The following is a 19,714-nucleotide window of genomic DNA, read 5'->3' as shown; positions in this document are numbered from 1 at the left end:
GCAGCACAGCAGATGACTCAACTTTCTGCTGTCCTTGAATCAAACCTAGATGTAGACATGATTGTTTGCATGGCATGGTGAAGAATCTGCCATAAACAGTCCATGACAAAGAATTGTGGCAGTAATGCATCACACTGCATACTAAGCTTCACAAGAGAAGTGATGTAACATGAGGTAAACATGTACATCATGTGTGTGTTTACTTTTTTTGTTCCACTCCAGCCAGCATCTGATACATACTGAATCACTCACACGCACTTACACCCATGATTCACATACAGTATTTACCTCGCATGTAAGTGTATTACTTACATCATGATGTCTTCACATCATTGTCATGAGATGCCACTCCAAACATTGGTTCAAATGGTTCAAATGGCTCTGAGCACTATGGGACTTAACTTCTGAGATCATCAGTCCCCTATAACTTAGAACTACTTAAACCTAACTAACCTAAGGACATCACACACATCCATGCCCGAGGCAGGATTCGAACCTGTGACCATAGCGGTCATGCGGTTCCAGACTGAAGTGCCTAGAACCGCTCTGCCACCCCTGCTGGCTCCAAACACTGGTTCTGGTTCTGTATGGAACACAACATTCATGCCTCCACACAGCTTTCCTGCCTTGCAATGCTTACATCACATAAGTTATGTGAAAGTGATGATATTCACTTACATAACATTGGTCTTTGAATTTTATTTGTGGCAAGCAAACAAAATATGCCATGCCAGTTAAGTTGTTAGGGCATAGATACTTTATGTTACCCTGCAAAACTGGGCTAGGTCATTAGTAGATCATATTTGTAAGAAAGTTGGCACAAACGTGTATTTACTTAAATGAATATCAGCCTTCTCGAACCACAGTACCTTAAGGCAAGTATATTTAAGACTGATAAATCTGCATATTCAGTAGGATATTTCGATCTTGAGCAAGACACAAGCAGTCTATTTAGACAGGCTTTCTATGCTTCAAGAAAGACAGTAAGAGTGGTAGCTAAGGTGAGAGAGAGAGAGAGAGAGAGAGAGAGAGAGAGAGAGAGAGAGAGAGAGAGAGAGTCTTGTAGAGAAATTTTCAGAAAATATAAAATACTTACCTTCTATTCTATGTACATTCTGCAGGCTATCATGTTTATGAAACTAAATCCAGAACATAATGTGGTACATTACTACAGTAGATGAGGAAGCAAAAACTTTCACAGCACTAAATGTATTAAAAAGGCTGCAGTCTGCAGCCTATATATGATAGTGACAATTTCTTACAATAGATCACCATCTGATTTTAAGATAGCTAACTGAAATACCTTAAAGAATACAATAAAACACTTATTAATAGGGAAATGCTGTAGTTTGGTAGAAGACTTCAGACTTCAGTGTCTCCTTGTAAAACCGTTATAAGTTTGCTTCTGTAACACAAAACTGATAATTTCTTACTCTGGAGAAGTCATTTCCCAGTGTAGGCCACTTTATTTTATAATAACCACATAATTTAGTGGTTGGCTAATTTTGCCCTCTTGACATGCATATTACATTATACATAGTCTGTCACATTAATGTGACCACCTGTCAAAAATGTGAATAACCGTCTTTTGCAATGTGGATGTGCAGGAAGAGTGTCCACTAGGCCCTGGCAGGTACCAACAAACATGTGGAGCCATGCTGACTCCATTGCCATGACCAGCTGCACCAGGTTTCTTGGATGAGGATCCATGGTGCGAACAGCCCAACCATCGTAGACCCACAGAGTCTTGATTCCATTTAAATTGGAGGAGTCCGGTGGACAGGGTAGTACAGTAAACTCACCCTGGTGCTCTTTGAACTGTGCATATGCATTGCAAGTTGTGCAACACATTGCATTGTCCTGCTGGTAGATGTCATTATGCTGAGGAAAAACAAACTGCATGTAGAGGTGGATATGGTCACCAAGAATAGATGCTACTTGTTTGATCCATTGTTCCTTCCAGGCTGATATGGCTCAGAGAATGCTACAACAACATTCCCCAGACCATAACAGTCCCTCCTCCAGCTTAGATCTTATGACAATTGCTGCAGGGCCATATGTGCCAATAGCCATCTGTCCAGTGCAGCATAAAATACGATTCACTTGAAAAGGTCAACTGTTGCCATTCAGTGGATGTCCAATTGAGGTACAGCATGAAAATTCCAGCTCCCACAAGGAGACTTACTGCTCTGTAGTGGGTACATGTGCGGCACGTACAGGTCACCGAGCTATTGCAGTCTTTCAAAAATGTGAATAACCGTCTTTTGCAATGTGGATGTGCAGGAAGAGTGTCCACTAGGCCCTGGCAGGTACCAACAAACATGTGGAGCCATGCTGACTCCATTACCATGACCAGCTGCACCAGGTTTCTTGGATGAGGATCCATGGTGCGAACAGCCCAACCATCGTAGACCCACAGAGTCTTGATTCCATTTAAATTGGAGGAGTCCAGTGGACAGGGTAGTACAGTAAACTCACCCTGGTGCTCTTTGAACTGTGCATATGCATTGCAAGGAACATCTAACAGACCTCAGGGCTTTGACTTGCCCCGCAAAATCTGGTCTACCCTTAACAGGATCAGGACGAGCCACGGCCGCTGTGCGGACTCCTTGTACAAATGGAGCATAGTGCCATCACCACAGTGCAACTGCGGCGCTAACAGGCAGACAATTCATGGTAGAATGCCCTCTGAGGGCCTACTCTGGGCCAACAAGGGACTTCATGGATGCGACTAACAGTGCAATCGATTATATTTCTAACCTAGATGTTTGTTTGTGATATTGTAACTGTTTTGTGTGTTATGTACTTTTAGATTTTTCATACGTGATTTGTACTTGCCATACGCTAAATAAATAAATAAATGCAGTCTCTCTTTTTTTCTGGGCTCTTTACCTTCCCCTTCCTTTTCCCTCCATATCTTTATTCATTTCCCTTTGCCCCTTCTTTTTCCTTTCATAGTGTTCATATTTATGTCAGCCTGGCTATCCTCCTGAGTCGGCCGGGGTGGCCGAGCGGTTCTAGGCACTACAGTCTGGAACCGCGTGACAGCTACAGTCGCAGGTTCAAATCCTGCCTCGGGCATGGATGTGTGTGATGTCCTTAGGTTAGTTAGGTTTAAGTAGTTCTAAGTTCTAAGGGACTGATGACCTCAGAAGTTAAGTCCCATAATGCTCAGAGCCATTTGAACCATTTTTTATCCTCCTGACTTTGCTTCATCTTGCGGTTTTGTTTGTTTGCTTTTCCCCCTCCTTTTTGACCTTTCTTTTTTTCCTCCCCTCAGAGGTTTGACCTCCATCTCTAAATTTGAAATCTGTAGTGTGAGCCACATGGGGGAGAACTCTCTCCCTAGTGTCTTTGGCGTAGGGTCCTCTCCCCCCCCCCCCCTCCTCCTCTCTCTCTCTCTTTCCCCCTTCCCCTCCATCCCCACCACAGCCCTTTCTCCACTTTGCTCGCCCACCAGCTTGGTAGCCAGTCTGTGTGGTGGTTCTGTTTTGTACGAATCTGGCTGAGCCCCCTGCACCACTGCTGGTACCAGCACTGTGAACGCCTTGTGCAGGCCTAGGAGTGGTTGGCCATCTTTTTGAGAATTGGAACTCCCAACAATGGCCACTGCTGTGGCTGGATGGTGCCCACCAGTTGAGCCCCTGTTCGGAGTGGGTGGTACCAGGACAGATGTTTGGCACATGAAACATTAAAATCTCTGGCCACTCTTCTGTGGCTGCATCTCTTCCTTCGAATGGTTTTATCTCAGTTCCTGTTTCTGCCTTCCCGGGCTTTCCCCTACTGGCTACCCCATGGGAGGAGGTGCAGGCTTGGATTGAAACCCTTTCCACTGTTCCTGGTGTGTACCAGGGGAGACTTTTGTCACCAAGAAACCCCTTTCCTGTGTGGAGAACCTTGGGGACAAGTTTTGTGGAGTTGAGTCTTTAAGCAAGATGAGATCTGGCTCCCTCTTACAAAGACAACTTTTGCCAGTCACTCGACCTCACTCTGTGCCCGCAACCATTTAGGAGCCATTCCAGTGACTATCACTCCTCACATGTCTCTCAATATGACACAGGGTGTAATTTTCCATAGGGACCTTCTCCTCTAGTCTGATGATGACGTTCGGGCTAATTTGGAACAATGCGGTGTTCATTTTGTCTGGTGCATCCAGAGAGGCCCCAAGGACCATCATGTAGACATGGGCACCTCCATCTTCACGTTTGAGGGGACACTCTGCCCAAGAAGGTACCATCTCCCACACAGTGCTTCCATTGCCTCAAGTTTGGCCACATGTCCAGGCAAAGCGATGCTACTCCCATCTGACTTCACACTGTGCATCTCTCATCTATTTTTGTCGCAGTTATGTTTTCCTTCCCTGACCCCTCCTCCTTACTCTCATCCTGGCCTCCTTCCCTTTCCTCCCCTCCCTCTCAACAGCTCCCATCCCTTCCCCTCAAAGAACTCCTCCTCCTCCTCCTCCTCCTCCTCCTCCTCCTCCTCTCTTCTCTGGCTCCTTCTAGGGGTGGGGCTCCCTCTTGCCTCTTGGAACACCTCTCCCCAGCATTCTCAAGATACGAAGCCAGCGACCTCGGGTTGGATGAGGGACCACACTTCAAGGGCCACAAAGCCGCTCAGTCTCTGTTCTATGCATACATCGCTGCCATCTATTCCCTTACTGATAACATCTCCTCCCTCTCTCCCTCCCTCCAAGAGAGGAGAAGAAGAGAAAGAAGAAGAAGAAGAAGCAGCCCAAGTCCAAGGATGAGGCTTCCCCAACATCCCAAAATCTTGGGGGGCATCACCCCCTCCTCCTCATTCCAAATCAGACCTAGTTTTTATGGCTGTCACCCAATCCGCATCGGTGATGACCACTGACCTTGCAATACAACTGCCCTTCAGCATTTTTATTTTTAATGTGGACTCTCGCCACATGATAATATAGTGGAATTGCAACAGATATTACCATCACCTACCTGAAATACAACAACACATTTCTTCTTCTGATGTCTTGCTCTTCAAGAAACCCACCTCCATGTTGACCACTCTCCAATGTTTCATAGTTATTGGGCATTCTGTTGGAACCATGCCAGCTGAGGGGTAGTGTCTGGAGGGGTCTGCACTTAGGTCCATTTCAATGTCATTAGTAACTGGATCCCCCCTTGCACCAACCTGGAACCAATAGCTGTATGAGTGTGAACAATGCCAGCAGTCACCATTTGCAATGTCTACCTCCCTCCCAGTAGGCCATTTCCTTATGTTGACCTACCTACATTAATTACCTTAATAAAGCAAGTCCTGCTCCCATACATCCTCCTTGGGGTCTTCAGTGCACACCACCTTCAGTGGGGGACTACCACTTCAACAGGTAGGGGTGTCCTAATTGACTAACTTGTTATAGACTTTGATTTGTGTCTCCTCAATGACGATTCCCCTACCCACTTCAGTTTCACTCATGTCACCTTTACTGCTATCAATCTCACAATCACCTCCCTTGCTCTCTTGACTTCCCTACATTGGCCACCCCATGATGATCTTTGTGACAGTGACCACTTTATAGTGATTCTATCATTCACCTGCTGCCACGAGTCAGACAGGCACCCATCTTGAGCATTCCACAGAGCCAGTAACCACTTCCTCATGTGTAAGAAGAGATGATAACTGCTGGGCTGTAGGCCAAATAAGGGTTGTAGGAGAGTGATCCAGTACTTCCCTTTTGAATTCTGGCAGTTTGGTCACTGTATGGTGTATGTTGACAGGTATTGTCATGCAGGAAAATCGCACCAGAGTTCAGCATGACAGGCTATTTGTTTTGAATGGTTCTTCTCTAGTTTGTCAGTGTTCTACAGTAACTTTCAATGTTGATTGTGGCATTTCTCTTCAAGAAATCCAGTAGCAAACTTCCTTTTTTGTTCCAGAAGACAGTTGCCACAGGTCTCCTGCTGAAATGTGTTTGGTAACACTTTGAATGTTTTTCCATTGACCCAGTGTAGCCCCACTACATTGATTAAATTTTAGTGTCTGCATTCATGTATTGCACTCACGTCTCACCTCATGCCACTATGTGCTGCCTCTTTTGTAACACCCAAGAAATGACACTACTGCTGTCATATTCTAAGCCTTTTGTTCTTCAGAAAGGAACTTAGACACCCATCTGACATTCAGTTTGTGGTAGCCCATACCTTCAGTAATCACTTTGTACAGAAGTGGAAAATGAACCCAAATTTCCGAGATGGGGAATCTGCATTTTTTTCTAACTTATTTGTCAACTAAATGAGTCAGATCCACATTCATGATGGTTTGTTGACCACTTTTTCTTCATCATATACATTGGTCTTCTCATTTTTTAACATACAGCACCCGTGCCATACATCACCTTCACTCGTTACATTTGGCCCACAAATATCACAAAGGATTCCACTAGCTTTACAGAAAATACCTTACAGTTGGTGGAACTTCTGGTTGCAGCACATATTTTGCAAAATATGTGGCTCAGAGAACAAAAAGATGTGACCTTGTTTCTCTGCTACTCAGAGCATACTGGTTTGAGGTGCATTGCACTGCAAGAGTGGGTCCACTATTTCTATTGTTATGCACACTACTTGAAAACAGAAATTACTGTATGGAAAGTCCTCATAAAATGTGGCATAACAAAACAGTAGTTCATAATAAACACTCAAAAACAGGTGGACGTCTGTCAATATGTTCCCAAAGGGTGCCATCTGAACACACATAAAGAGCTTGAACTTTTTTGTTAATTGAAAAATGTATATACATCAACTAATAAATGAACAAAGTGATCTCTGCAACAAAGTCCTTTCCAAAGTATTGTATGATTTGTTTGAGGGTTCATCAAACTACCTTCACAATAATTCTCTATTACTCCATTATCAAACAGCACACGGAAAAATGAACACCTATATCTTTCCGTACAAGCTCTGTCTTCCTTATTTTGTTATGATGATCAATTCTTCCTATATAGGTCAATGTCAACAAAATATTTTTGCATTCAGAGGAGAAAGTTGGTGATTGAAATTTCGTGAGAAGATCCTGCTGCAATGAGACACGCCTTTGTTTTAATAATGTCCACCCCAAATCCTGTATCATGCTCGTGATACTCTCTGCCCTATTTCTCGATAATACAAAACCTGCTCTTTTCTGAACTTGCTCGATATACTCCATTAACCCTATTTGTTAAGGATACCACACCATACAGCAGTGCTCCTAAAGAGGACAAACAAGCATTTATGTAGGCAATCTCTTTAGTAGATCTGTTGCCTCTCTTAACTGTTCTGTCAATAAATCATAGTCTTCACCACAACATTTTCTATATGTTCTTTCCAATTTAAGTTGTTCATAATTGTAATTCCTAGGTATTTAGTAGAATTTATGGCCTTTAGATTCGACTGATTTATCATGTAACTGAAGTTTAATGGATTCCACATAGCACTTATGTGGACGAACTCACACTTTTCATTATTTAGCATCAATTGCCAATTTTCACACCATATGGATATCTTTTATAAATCATTTTGCGATTTGTTTTGATCTTCTCATGAGTTTACTGGACAATAAACGATGGCATCATCTACAAACAACCTAAGATAGATGCTCAAATTGTCTCCTACATCATTTATGTAGATAAGGAACAACAGAGGGCCTATAACGCTACCTTGGGGAGCACCAGAAATCACTTCCATTTTACTCAATGACTTTCTATCACTTGCTATGAACAGACAGGAAATCGTGAATCCAGTCACATAACTGATACAATATTCCATAAGCAAGCAATTTGATTATAAGCCGCATGTGAGGTAAAGTGTCAGAAGCCTTCTGGAGACCTAGAAATATGGAATCAATCTGAAATCCTTTGTCGAGAGCACTCAGCTCTTAATGTGAGTAAAGAGCTAGTTGCAATTCACAAGAACATTGTTTTCTAAATCTGTGTTGACTTTTTGTCAATAAACTGTTGTCTTCAAGATAATTCATAATATTCGAACACAGTATATGTTCCAAAATCCTGCTGTTTATCAATATTAATGATGGGCCTGTAATTTAGTGGGTTACTCTTACTACCTTATATGTATATTGGTGTGACCTGTGTTACTTTCCAGTATTTGGGTACGGCTCTTTCGTGGACTGAACGGTTGTATATGATTGTTAAGTATGGAGTTATGGCCATCAGCATACTCCGAAAGGAACCTAATTGGTATACAGTCTGGACTGGAAGACTTGCTTTTATTAAGTGATTTAAGTTGCTTCACTACTCTGAGGATACCTACTTCTAAGTTACTCATGTTGCCAGTTATGGTGGATTTGAATTCTGGAATATTTACTTTGTCTTCTTTGGTAAAGGAATTTCAGTAGGCTGTATGTAGTAACTCAGCTTTAGCAGCACTGACATTGACAGTATTTTCATTACAATCATGCACACAAGGCATTGATTGTGTCTTGCCACTAGAATACTTTACACACAACCAGAATCTCTTTGGAATTTCTGCCAGGTTTTGAGGCAAAATTTGGTTGTGGAAACTGTTATAAGCATCTTGCATTGAAATCTGTGCTAAATTTTGAGTTTCTGTAAAAGATAGCCAATCTTGGGGATTTTGCATTCATTTAAATTTGGCTTGCTTTTTTTGTTGTTTCTGCAACAGTGTTCTGACCCATTTTTTACCATCAACTATCAGCTCCATAATTTGTTAATTTATTTGGTGTAAATGTCTCAGTTGCTGTTGATACTATTTCTTTGAATTCAAGCCACATCTGGTCTGCACTTACATTGTTAATTAGGAGGGAATGGAGATTGTCTCTCAGGAAGGCATCAAGTGAGTTTTTACCTGCTTTTTTGAATAGGTGTATTTTTCATTTATTTTAGGAAGATTTGGGAGTTGCTGTATTTAGTCTCACTATGACAGCCATCTGTTCACTTATCCCTGTATCCATTCTGATACATGTTATTAGCTCACGATTACTTGTTACTGAGACATCAAGTGTGTTTTCCCAACCATTTACTGTTTGAGTGGCTTCATGAACTAAGTGCTCAAAGTGATTTTCAGAGGATACATTTAGCACAACTTTGGATGATTTTTTATTCATAGTTCCAGATTTAAAAATGTATTTTCACTAACAATTGAAGATGAATTGAAGCCACCACCAACTATAACAACTTCTTCCTTTCTTAGGGTTTCTTTTTCTGAGAGATAGCACTTGTCTAATTGTGGCTTAATTTATAAGTTCTTTTATGCTGGTTGTTTTGGTACACACTTACAACCAAACATGGATGTGGTTGATGTGTTGTCCCTTATGTGGTCTCAACATACACAACAGAATTTGCAGTTATGTTTGCTCCTATTTTAACTACAGGGTTACTACAAATGATTGAAGTGATTTCACAGCTCTACAATAACTTAATTATTTGAGATATTTTCACAATGCTTTGCACACACATACAAAAACTCAAAAACTTTTTTTAGGCATTCACAAATGTTCAATATGTGCCCCTTTAGTGATTCGGCAGACATCAAGCCGATAATCAAGTTCCTCTCACACTCGGCGCAGCATGTCCCCATCAATGAGTTCGAAAGCATCGTTGATGCGAGCTCGCAGTTCTGGCATGTTTCTTGGTAGAGGAGGTTTAAACACTGAATCTTTCACGTAACCCCACAGAAAGAAATCACATGGGGTTAAGTCGGGAGAGCGTGGAGGCCATGACATGAATTGCTGATCATGATCTCCACCACGACCGATCCATCGGTTTTCCAATCTCCTGTTTAAGAAATGCGGAACATCATGATGGAAGTGCGGTGGGGCACCATCCTGTTGAAAGATGAAGTCGGCGCTATCAGTCTCCAGTTGTGGCATGAGCCAATTTTCCAGCATGTCCAGATACATGTGTTCAACCGTTTCTTCGCTCACTGCAGGCCGACCCGTTGATTTCCCCTTACAGAGGCATCCAGAAGCTTTAAACTGCACATACAATCGCCGAATGGAGTTAGCAGTTGGTGGATCTTTGTTGAACTTCGTCCTGAAGTGTCGTTGCACTGTTATGACTGACTGATGTGAGTGCATTTCAAGCACGACATACGCTTTCTCGGCTCCTGTCGCCATTTTGTCTCACTGCGCTCTCGAGCACTCTGGCAGCAGAAACCTGAAGTGCGGCTTCAGCCGAACAAAATTTTATGAGTTTTTCTACATATCTGTAGTGTGTCGTGACCATACATCAATGAATGGAGCTACAGTGAATTTATGAAATCGCTTCAATCATTTGTAATAGCCCTGTATAGTGTGCTGTAGATCCCTTGAACAAAAAATTGTGCACAGGGATAGGAACAAAACATGGGTTGCATGTCTAAAAGATGGGAGACAAAAGTGTTCCATAAAACTGCCATCCAATGTCCTGGGTATCCGTTTGCTGTTGAATCATGGTGTATATTATGAGCTCAAAAGTAGTGAGGTATGTCCTCCGTCCTAGTGAGTATAGATTCGTAAAACACTGATCATGCGAAACCCAACTTACACTTGTTTCACATGATGTCCTGAGAGCCATGGACCAAGAAAAATAGGTGAATGAAGTATTTCTTGACTTCTGAAAAGGATTTGACTGGGTACCATATCAATGTTTACTAACAGAAATGTGACTACATGGGGTGTCAAACAAAAGTGGTTTGTCAATAAAATTTGGCATGGCTGAGAAAACATAGATTGTGGTATTCTCAGTTCAAAAAGAAAGCAGTTTTGTCAACAGTCTAAAGTTGGTAGAGATTTGTGCATCAGTCAGAAGACTGATTTGTAAAGCATGCAGCTAGTTCACCATGATACAGTAGTGAAAGATTTTACTGAGAATCATAGAAAATTTGGGTCATACGTAAAATCACTAAGCAGTTGAAGGCTTCTGTCCATTCATGTGTGGCAACAGAAGACAGCAAAAGGAAAGCTAACATTTTAAATTGTACATTTTATAAAATCATTCATGTTGGAAGATTGTACAAACATGTCATGCTTTGGTAGCCACTCAAACTCCTGTATGAAAGACATATAAATGGGCACCCCTCATGTTGAAAATAAGCTGAAAGAATTGTAAACAGCTAAGTTGCCAGTTTCAGTTGGCATCCCAGTTTGGTTCTATAGAGAGCCTTCTTCGCAATTGGCTTACATTTATTGTGAATCTCTTGCCCATTGGAAAGTTCCAAATGACTGGAAGAAGTGTTAATGATTGCTGTATATAGCACTGGTGAATGAAGAGATGTAAAAAATTATAGACAAATCTCTTTCACATCACTTTTCTGCATATTTCTTGAGCATACTCTAAGTTTGAATATAATGAATTTGCTTTGACAGAAAAAAGTTTCTATCCACAAATCAGCATATATTTATAAAGGATCACTTGTGCAGAACCCAGAATATCCTTTTCTTGCTCGATACCCTTTGAGTCGCAGATAAAGACCAACGTGCAGATTCCAAAAACATTTGACACAGTGCCCACCTGCAGACTGTCAATGGAAGACCAAGCATATGGAATAGGTTCTCAGATATGTGACTAACTCGAAGATTTCTTAAGTAATAGAACCCAGTATGTTGTCACAGAAGCTAAATGTCCATCAAAGATGGAGATGTCATCTGGAGTGCCCCAGGGATGTGTGATAGGACCACCTGTGTTCTCTATATATGCGACTGAGTTGGTGGGCAGTGTGGGCAGCAGTGACTGTTGGTTTATGACACTGTAATGTATGGGAAACTGTCATCATTTAGTGACTGTAGGAGAATATATGGTGCCTTGGAAGAATTTTTATTCAGTGTGATGAATGGCAGCTAGTAAATTAATCCAAATGAGTTTGTAAAAATTTTTTGAACACAGTATTAGTGGTGTGTTGCTTGATACAGTGACATCAATGAAATATTTATGCATGATGTTGCAAAGCAACGTGAAGTGGGACAAGTACATAAGGTTAATTGTAGGGAAGCAGATGGCTGACGTTAGTTTATTGGGAGAATTTTGGACAACTGTGTGTCATCTGCAAAGGAGACTGCCCACAGAACACTAGTGTGACCCATTCTCAAGTACTGCTTGAGTGTTTAGGTTCCCCACCAGGTCAGATTAAAAGAAAATTTCATAACAATCCAGAGGTGAGATGCTAGATAACAAATTTGTTACCAGTAGATTTGACCAAGTATCACAGAAATGCTATGTGGATTCAAATTGGAATCCCAGGGGTAAAGAGGAAGTGTATTTCATGAATCACTAATGAGAAAGTGAAAGAAGCATCATTTTTTGCAGACTGCAGAACAGTCATATTGCCACCAACATACATTTCAGGTACAGACTGTGAAGAGAAGACAAGAAAAATCAGGGCTTGTACAGAGGCATATGGACAGTCATTTTTCCACTACTCCATTAGTGAGTGACACAGGACAGGGAATGACTAGCAGTGGTATGAGATACCCTCCACCATACATGATATCATGGCTTACCTTGTGTGTAAGTAGATGTAGATAAAGTAAGTTCAGGTACTGTCCCAGGGAACTATTTTGGAACCCATATGTTTGTGTTGTATATTAATGACCAGTCAAAGACTTTTTTTGTGGATGATGGATTTATCTGTAATGAAGTACTGTCTGAAAGAAAGCTGCACTAGTAAACAATCATATCTTGATAAGATTTCTGGTGCAAATCTTTGGAACTTGTTTTAAATGTGCTTAGAGGTAAAGTAAGGCACTTCACAAAAACCAGAAACATACACGGGGCATTCAATAAGTAATGCAACACAATTTTCTGAAAGCAGGTTGGTTTTATTCAAAATTCCAGCGCACCATATTGTTCCCCACTCTTTTGGCTACAAACTCTATTTTACAGCATAATCTCCATTCAATACGATGGCCTTATGCCACCTGACAGGGAGGGCCTGTATGCCTGCATGATACTGCTCCACTGGTAAATATCAGAGCCATGTCTTGCTGCATCAATAACCTTCCCATCATACACCTACTGCTTCCTGCATCCTTGATGGGGCCAAACAGATGGAAGTCAGAGGGTATGAGATCTGAGCTGTATGGTGGATGAGGAAGAACAGTCCAACAACATTTTGTGAGCTCCTCGTAGGTGTGCTGACTTGTGTGAGGTCTTGCATCACAGTGGAGGAGGAGAAGTTAATTTGCATTTTTGTGGCATTGAACATGCTGAAATTGTTTCTTCAGTTTCCTGAAGGTAGCACAATACAGTTCAGACTTGACTGTTACACCATAAGGGAGGACATCAAACAGAATAACCCCTTCAGAGACCCAGATCATCACCACTGACTGTACCAGCTGAGGGTGTGGCTCTGAATGCTTTTTTCAGAAGAGTGATGGTGTAGTGCCACTCCACGCATTGCCGTTTTCTTTCCGGTTCAAAGTGATGAACACATTTCATCACCTGTGACAATGTTTGACAAAAAACTGTCATGATCAACCTCATAACATGCAAGCAGTGCTGCACAGATGATTCTTTATTGCCCTGCATTGTCCTCTGTTGGGTAGTGAGGAACCTATAGGGCACATACCTTTGAGTATCCTAACTGTTGTACAAGTGTGGTAGCAATACAACATAGATGTACAGTTTTGCAGCATGTTGTTCTATTGGAGTCTGTCAGTCATCTTGAATGAGTGTGTCTGCATATTCCACAATTGCAGGAGTCATAGCTGGGTGTGGCTAGCCGTCACATGGGAGATCAGGCAGGTTGATGTCACTTTGTTGCAATGTTGACAGGCACCTCGCCCAGTGACTCACATGCTTTTGTTCACTGACAGGTCTCTGTAGACATTCTGCAAGTGTCTATGAAAATCTGCAATGCTCTGATTTCAGCCAAAAGAAACTTAATGACTGGCGTCTGTTTGGAACACGTTTCCATTACAGACCCTATTATGAAGGCTATGTAATGTGCCATGACCTGTCAGAAATTCATGAAACTGTAGTGGCTGCATAACTTATTGAACTCCCCTCATATTTTAACAACAATATGAAAGGGATAGAGCACAACTCACCACACAGAGGGGACATTGAGTCACAGACAAGTGCAGTGAAAAGACTGCTGAACATTTAAGCTAGCGGACAAAAAGTTCCTTCTTTGGAAAAAGAATATGCACACTTATTCACAAACTGCACACCTGAGGCTGCTGTCTCTGGTCACTGTGGCCTGAGCACGTACTGCAGCTCTGTCTGATGTGAACAATAGTCTGTGGTGAGTAGGGATGTAAGGAGGATGCATGTGGGTGGGGTGGGATAGCAGGATAGGGGATGGGGGAAGGTGTGCTGCATGTGGGGCATCCAGGGACATGGCAGGAACAGCATAGGGCTGCTAGGTACAGAGTCGGGGGCTGTGTTGGTGGGGGGAGGGAAGAAGCAGAGAAAGGGGAAAGATTAGTAGGTGTTGTAGTCATTCAGCATTCAGCAGTTGTAAACTCTTTTGCAGGAAGTTGCACAAATTTTACTACCCCAACCTTGTTTCAATATCGACTAAGGATATCCTCATTGGGATGAAGAAACACTTACTTGGTATTGAAACCAGTTTAATGCAATAAGATTTGTGCAGCTGTTTTTTTTTTTAAAAAAAAAAGATCAAGATACCCTTAGTCACTGTTGAAACCAGGTCAATGAAATAAAATCTGTGCAAACAGTGGGGCTGCTTTTATCCTTCATTACAACTAGTAGGCGTGTTGGTGGAATATAAGCTGTGTGATGCAGCAGATTGAGAGCAGGGAAGGGGGTAGATAGATGGAGGACAGGGGCTAGTGAAGGTTGAGGCCAGGGTAGTTACAGGAACGCATGGAGAATACCCAAATATGCAGTTCAGAAAAGCTGGTGTCAATAGGAAGGATCCTGATGATGCTGGTAGTAAAACAGTTTTTGGAGTGAAGTGCATCTTGTTGGGTGGCATGTTCACCAAATAGGTGGTCCAGTTGTCTCACTTGTCTCTTGGCCACAGTCTGTCAGTGGCCATGCATGCAGACAGATGTCTTGTTGGTTGTCGTGCCCATGTAGTACATGACACAGTGCTTGCAGATTAATTTGTTGGTCACGTGATTGCTTTCACAGGTATGGAGTAGGTGATGGTGGAAGGATGTATGGGACAGGTCTTACATCTAGGTCTGTTGCAGCGATGTGAGCCATGGGGTGGGGAGTTTGCACCTGGGGTGGAGTAGGGATAAACAAGGATATTGCACATGTTCAGTGGGTGATGGAATTCCACTGTGGGAAGAGTAGGAAGATTATTGGGTAGAACATTTCTCATTTCAGGGCACAACGAGAGGTAGTCGAAACCTGATAGCTGGTCCAGTCCTGGGTGGTACTAAGTCATGAGAGGAGTGCTCCTTTGTGGCCAGACAGTGGATATGTGGAAGGTGGTAGGTGAAAGAAGAGACAAGCCATTGGAGATGTGTTTCTGGACAAGTTTGAGAGGGTAATTTCAATCTGTGAAGACCTCAGTGAGACTCTTGCATTTTTGGAGATATTGTTGTTATTCCATCCTGCACATTCAATTGTTCATAAAGTATTTTACTATGACTACAACATCAATGGCTAAAATTAGGCACTTCGCAAAATCAGAAAAGTATTTTTCTGTGACTGCAACATCAGTGAACTACAGTTGGAATCATCCAGCTCATACAAATACCTGGGTCTAACAATTCATAGGGATATGAAATGCAGTGGCCGCATAGCATTGGTTGTGGGCAAGGCAGGTTTATCGACAGGATACTGAAAAATGCAGGCAGTCTACAAAGAAGACTGCATACAAATCCATCTCCCATCTTAGAATATTGTTCAAATATGTAGGTCCCATTTAAATAAGACTAACAGGGGACACTGAAAATATACAAAGGAGAGCAGTATTATTTGTTTGTTTGACTCATAGGAAGGTGGGAAAGAAATGTTGAAAAACCTGAAATGGCAGATATGTGAAGATGGATATCAATTATCATGCGAGACTAATTGCGACTTATGCAGAGGCATTGAAAAGTGAGATTACTCTGGAGTGATCTATTGTGAACGATCATCAGTGAACAAGACTTTCCTCTGGCATAAGCCATAGACAAGCACAGGCAAACAGCATTTGATCATATTTGGTTTGCATTTACTGCTTCCTCATCATCCCTTGGGTGTTGGTCTTTCAGCCAACCATTAAAGTTTGTGTGCTCTCTGCTTCCACACTAGTGGCAGAGAGAGCATTTGCCTGATTTATTTGGCTGCTTTTTTGCATTGGAACTAGTTTTGTCATTGACATTGGTTGGCTGAATGATGGAATGGTCTGAAAAGAATGTAATGTTGATAGAAGAAGGAAATAGATATAGATATTTGTGGAATCCGAAAAATCCCCAGCACAAATGTCACAGAAAAATTGCTAAAGCACTTGTATGTTCACCTCAAGAGGTGAGAAAGACCATAAATTTATTAGGTGCTACCATGAGATGAGACAGGAACAGTGTATAAGCACAAGCTTTGTATTTTGTCTTATTAAAAAGGAATAGTGCAAATGTAAACAAGTATAAATATGAATCTGTTATGTAATTAAAGTAAAAATTATATGACAGATCTCATCATTCTCACTGCTTACACTCATGGAAGCTTTAATTAGATGATTAATGTCTCACTGTTATTTTAGAGGTTTTTGATGCAATAACTAAATAAATAAAAATTACTTTCTGCCAATCATGCTATCTACTGTCTAACAATTGCTATAGCATATTTCATCATGTAGCATATGTGATGCATTGTATGTATAATTCACATTTCATTACTCATAGTTTATTGACATAAACTTCTGTATACACTGATCAGCCAAAACATTATGAACACCTACCTAATAACCAGAATGTCCACATTTGGCATGGTTAACAGTGGTGATGCTTCATGGCATGGAAGTGGTGGGGCTTTGGTAGGCCGCTGGAGGGATTTGGCACCGTATCCATAAATTCTCCAGAGTGGGTGTGTGATCTCTGACACCACATACAATCTCATCTCAGATAGGTTTGATCAGGTTCAGATATGATGAGTCAGGGACGCAGTGGGGGGTGGAGGGGGGGGGGGGCAGCACATCAATTGCAACTTGCCACTGTGTTCCTCGAGCCACATCACCTCACTCCTGGACTTTTGATGAGGTACATTATCTTGTTGAAAAATGCCACTGCCATCAGGAAACATGTTGATCATGAAGGGGTGTATGTGGCCTGAAATCAGTATATGATACTCGTGGGCTGTCATGCTGCCTTACACAAGCTCCACTGGACCAATGAATGTCCATGTGAATGTTCCACAGAGCATAATGGAGCCGCCACTGTCTTGTCTCCATCTTGCAGTACGGGTTTCAAGGAGCTGTTTCCCTGGAAGACAACAGATTTATGCCCTCCGATCGACATGATGAAGAGGGCATTGGGATTCATCAGACAGTGCAGTGTTCTGCTACGGTGCTGATGTCCAGAGCTGATGGTCACATGCCCATTTCAGTCGTAGTTGCTGATGTCATGGTATTAACATTGGCACGTGCTTGGGTCATCAGCTGCAGAGCCCCATTGTCAGGAGTGTTCAGTGCACTGTGTGTTCAGACACACTTGTACTCTGCCCAGCATTGAAGTCAGATGTTAGTTCCACCCCAGTTTGCCACCTACCCTGATTTTACCAGTCTGCAGAGCCTATGTTGCCCAACATCTGTAATGAGTGGTGGCCACCCAACCCCACAGTGTTTGAACACAGTTTCACCACATGTTGAGCACACTCACCACGGCACTCATCGAACACCTGACAAGTCGTGCAGTTTCAAAAGTGCTCATGCTGAGCCTCTGGGCCATCAAAATCTGCCCATGGTGAAACTCGGATAGATCACTCACCTTCTGAATTCTACACACAGATAGCATACGTACTGATACTACATGCACCGTGGATGTGCCTGAGTAGCAGTCATTCCTCACCAGGTGACACTGCTATCGTCTGGTCAGGTTTATATCAATAATGGGTTGTTGGTCATAATGTTCCGGCTGACATACTGTAATAAAAGTCTTTAAGTGCTTTTCATGTATCACTGTAGACATCAGCAGCTGTCTGAGATATAGCAAGGATTAAACTGTGAAGCATTTTGAACATAAATGTCTCCTGTTGCTAATAAACAGAGTGTAAATGCTTGCCTGTCTTGAAGCTACAATATTCATCAGTAATTAGTGTTCTGCTTTAAAATTTCCTTCTCAGTTGTAATGAAAATAAAACAAAAAGTGTCAAATAGTGTGTGTGACATTTTGGAATGATTATAATGAAAAGTGGGGCTGCAGTTCTATTCAAAGTGCACTGCCTTGTTTTTCTATGCATTTTATGTTTTGTCAAAAACAGCACACTCAGCATGGAAAATAATGTTACTTCAATAACAAACATTTTGCATCACAGCTATAACTAGTGTTGTGTTGATTGAAACATGAATAGTGAATATTAGCACAAATATGGGGGGGGGGGGGGGGGGGGGAGGGGGTTTCTCTCGTATTCTGTTCCCTATATACTTGTTAACAGGTAGGAGCAAACACTAGTGAATCCTGCTGAATTGTTTGTGAATGCTTGTTTGCATTTCCATTCACTGTGGTGACACTTAAACAGTCATTCTTTCTGTATTCCATACTATGTAGAAGTAGAAATACAACATAGTGTCTAGTAAGTACAAGTATCTTTGGCTGGCACATTCTGACAGCTGCTGTTCAACACTCAGTTTGTGTAGAAATCATTGTAGACTCCAAAACAACACACCATGAAGGAGTTATACAGATTTGTCACAAACTGATATTCATACAAGTATTGAAAGAAAATGCAAAACTGTAAACTTTGACAGCCAGTGGGTGAATGTGTGATGCTGCAGTACAGTTTCATTGTGCAGGTGGCAAGGATTAAGTGGTTGCATGTTGACACCAGGACATGAAGTCTTTGTGAATTTCATTCTGTGTACTGCCTTGGACAGTAACTATGCCTCGCAGACAGGCCTGTGAACAATAAAGACAGCTATGGCATCTGAGAGAGGGCATGTAGATGATCTCAAAGAAGCCAGTTGGAGCAATCAGTGAATTTCTCAACACTTGAATAGGAACAAAGCTGCTATTTGAAGATGTTGCCAGGAATGGGTGAAACGTGGCTGAACACAGTGTCAAGATGGAAGTGGTTGGCCTAGAGAGGCAACAGGATATGAAGACCAAGTTGTTGTCGGAGAGGCACTTAGAGCCCCAGATTCACCATCATCTGCCCAGTGTGCAACTGGTGCTTAAGTGACCACAAGGACCATTAATAGGTGGCTTACAGAAAGGGGGCAGAGCTCATGGGCCCCCTTGTATCATCTACCTTTGACTTCTGTTATCAACTGGCCTGTAGTCAGTGGTGTCAGGCACATTTAGCTTGTAATCTCATTGACTGAAGTAAAATTGTCTTCTGTGATAAGTCCCACTTCAAACTGAGTCCCAGTGATCTGTGAAAACATGGAAGGAAGTGCCCCAGACAGTGGTAAGATACAACCTGACTGTCATCTACCATGTGGCCTGACAGACAGGAGTGATGGTCTGGGGTGCCACTTCATTTCTTAACAGGGCCCCTTTGATTGTCATCCACAACACCTGTACTGCATATAAGTACATCAGTGATATGCTAGGCCCCATTTTGTTGCCCTTCATGGCAATCCATTCTGGTCATACATTTCAGCAAAATAATGCCCACCCACAGTGAGACTTTCTACTGCTTGTCTTC

The 19,714-nt window shown here is 42.1% G+C and overlaps 1 protein-coding gene across 2 annotated transcripts in view; it reads left to right on the top strand.

Moving 5' to 3' along the window:
• LOC126425113 (zinc finger protein 501-like) overlaps nucleotides 1-19,714 on the top strand; it is a 203,760-nt gene that overhangs the window by 57,092 nt on the left and 126,954 nt on the right. The gene's annotated exons all lie outside the window — the stretch shown is intronic.

Source organism: Schistocerca serialis, chromosome 10, assembly GCF_023864345.2.
Source record: "Schistocerca serialis cubense isolate TAMUIC-IGC-003099 chromosome 10, iqSchSeri2.2, whole genome shotgun sequence".
In the NCBI taxonomy this organism is placed as follows: domain Eukaryota; kingdom Metazoa; phylum Arthropoda; class Insecta; order Orthoptera; family Acrididae; genus Schistocerca; species Schistocerca serialis.
This window is presented reverse-complemented; position numbering and strand designations above follow the sequence as displayed.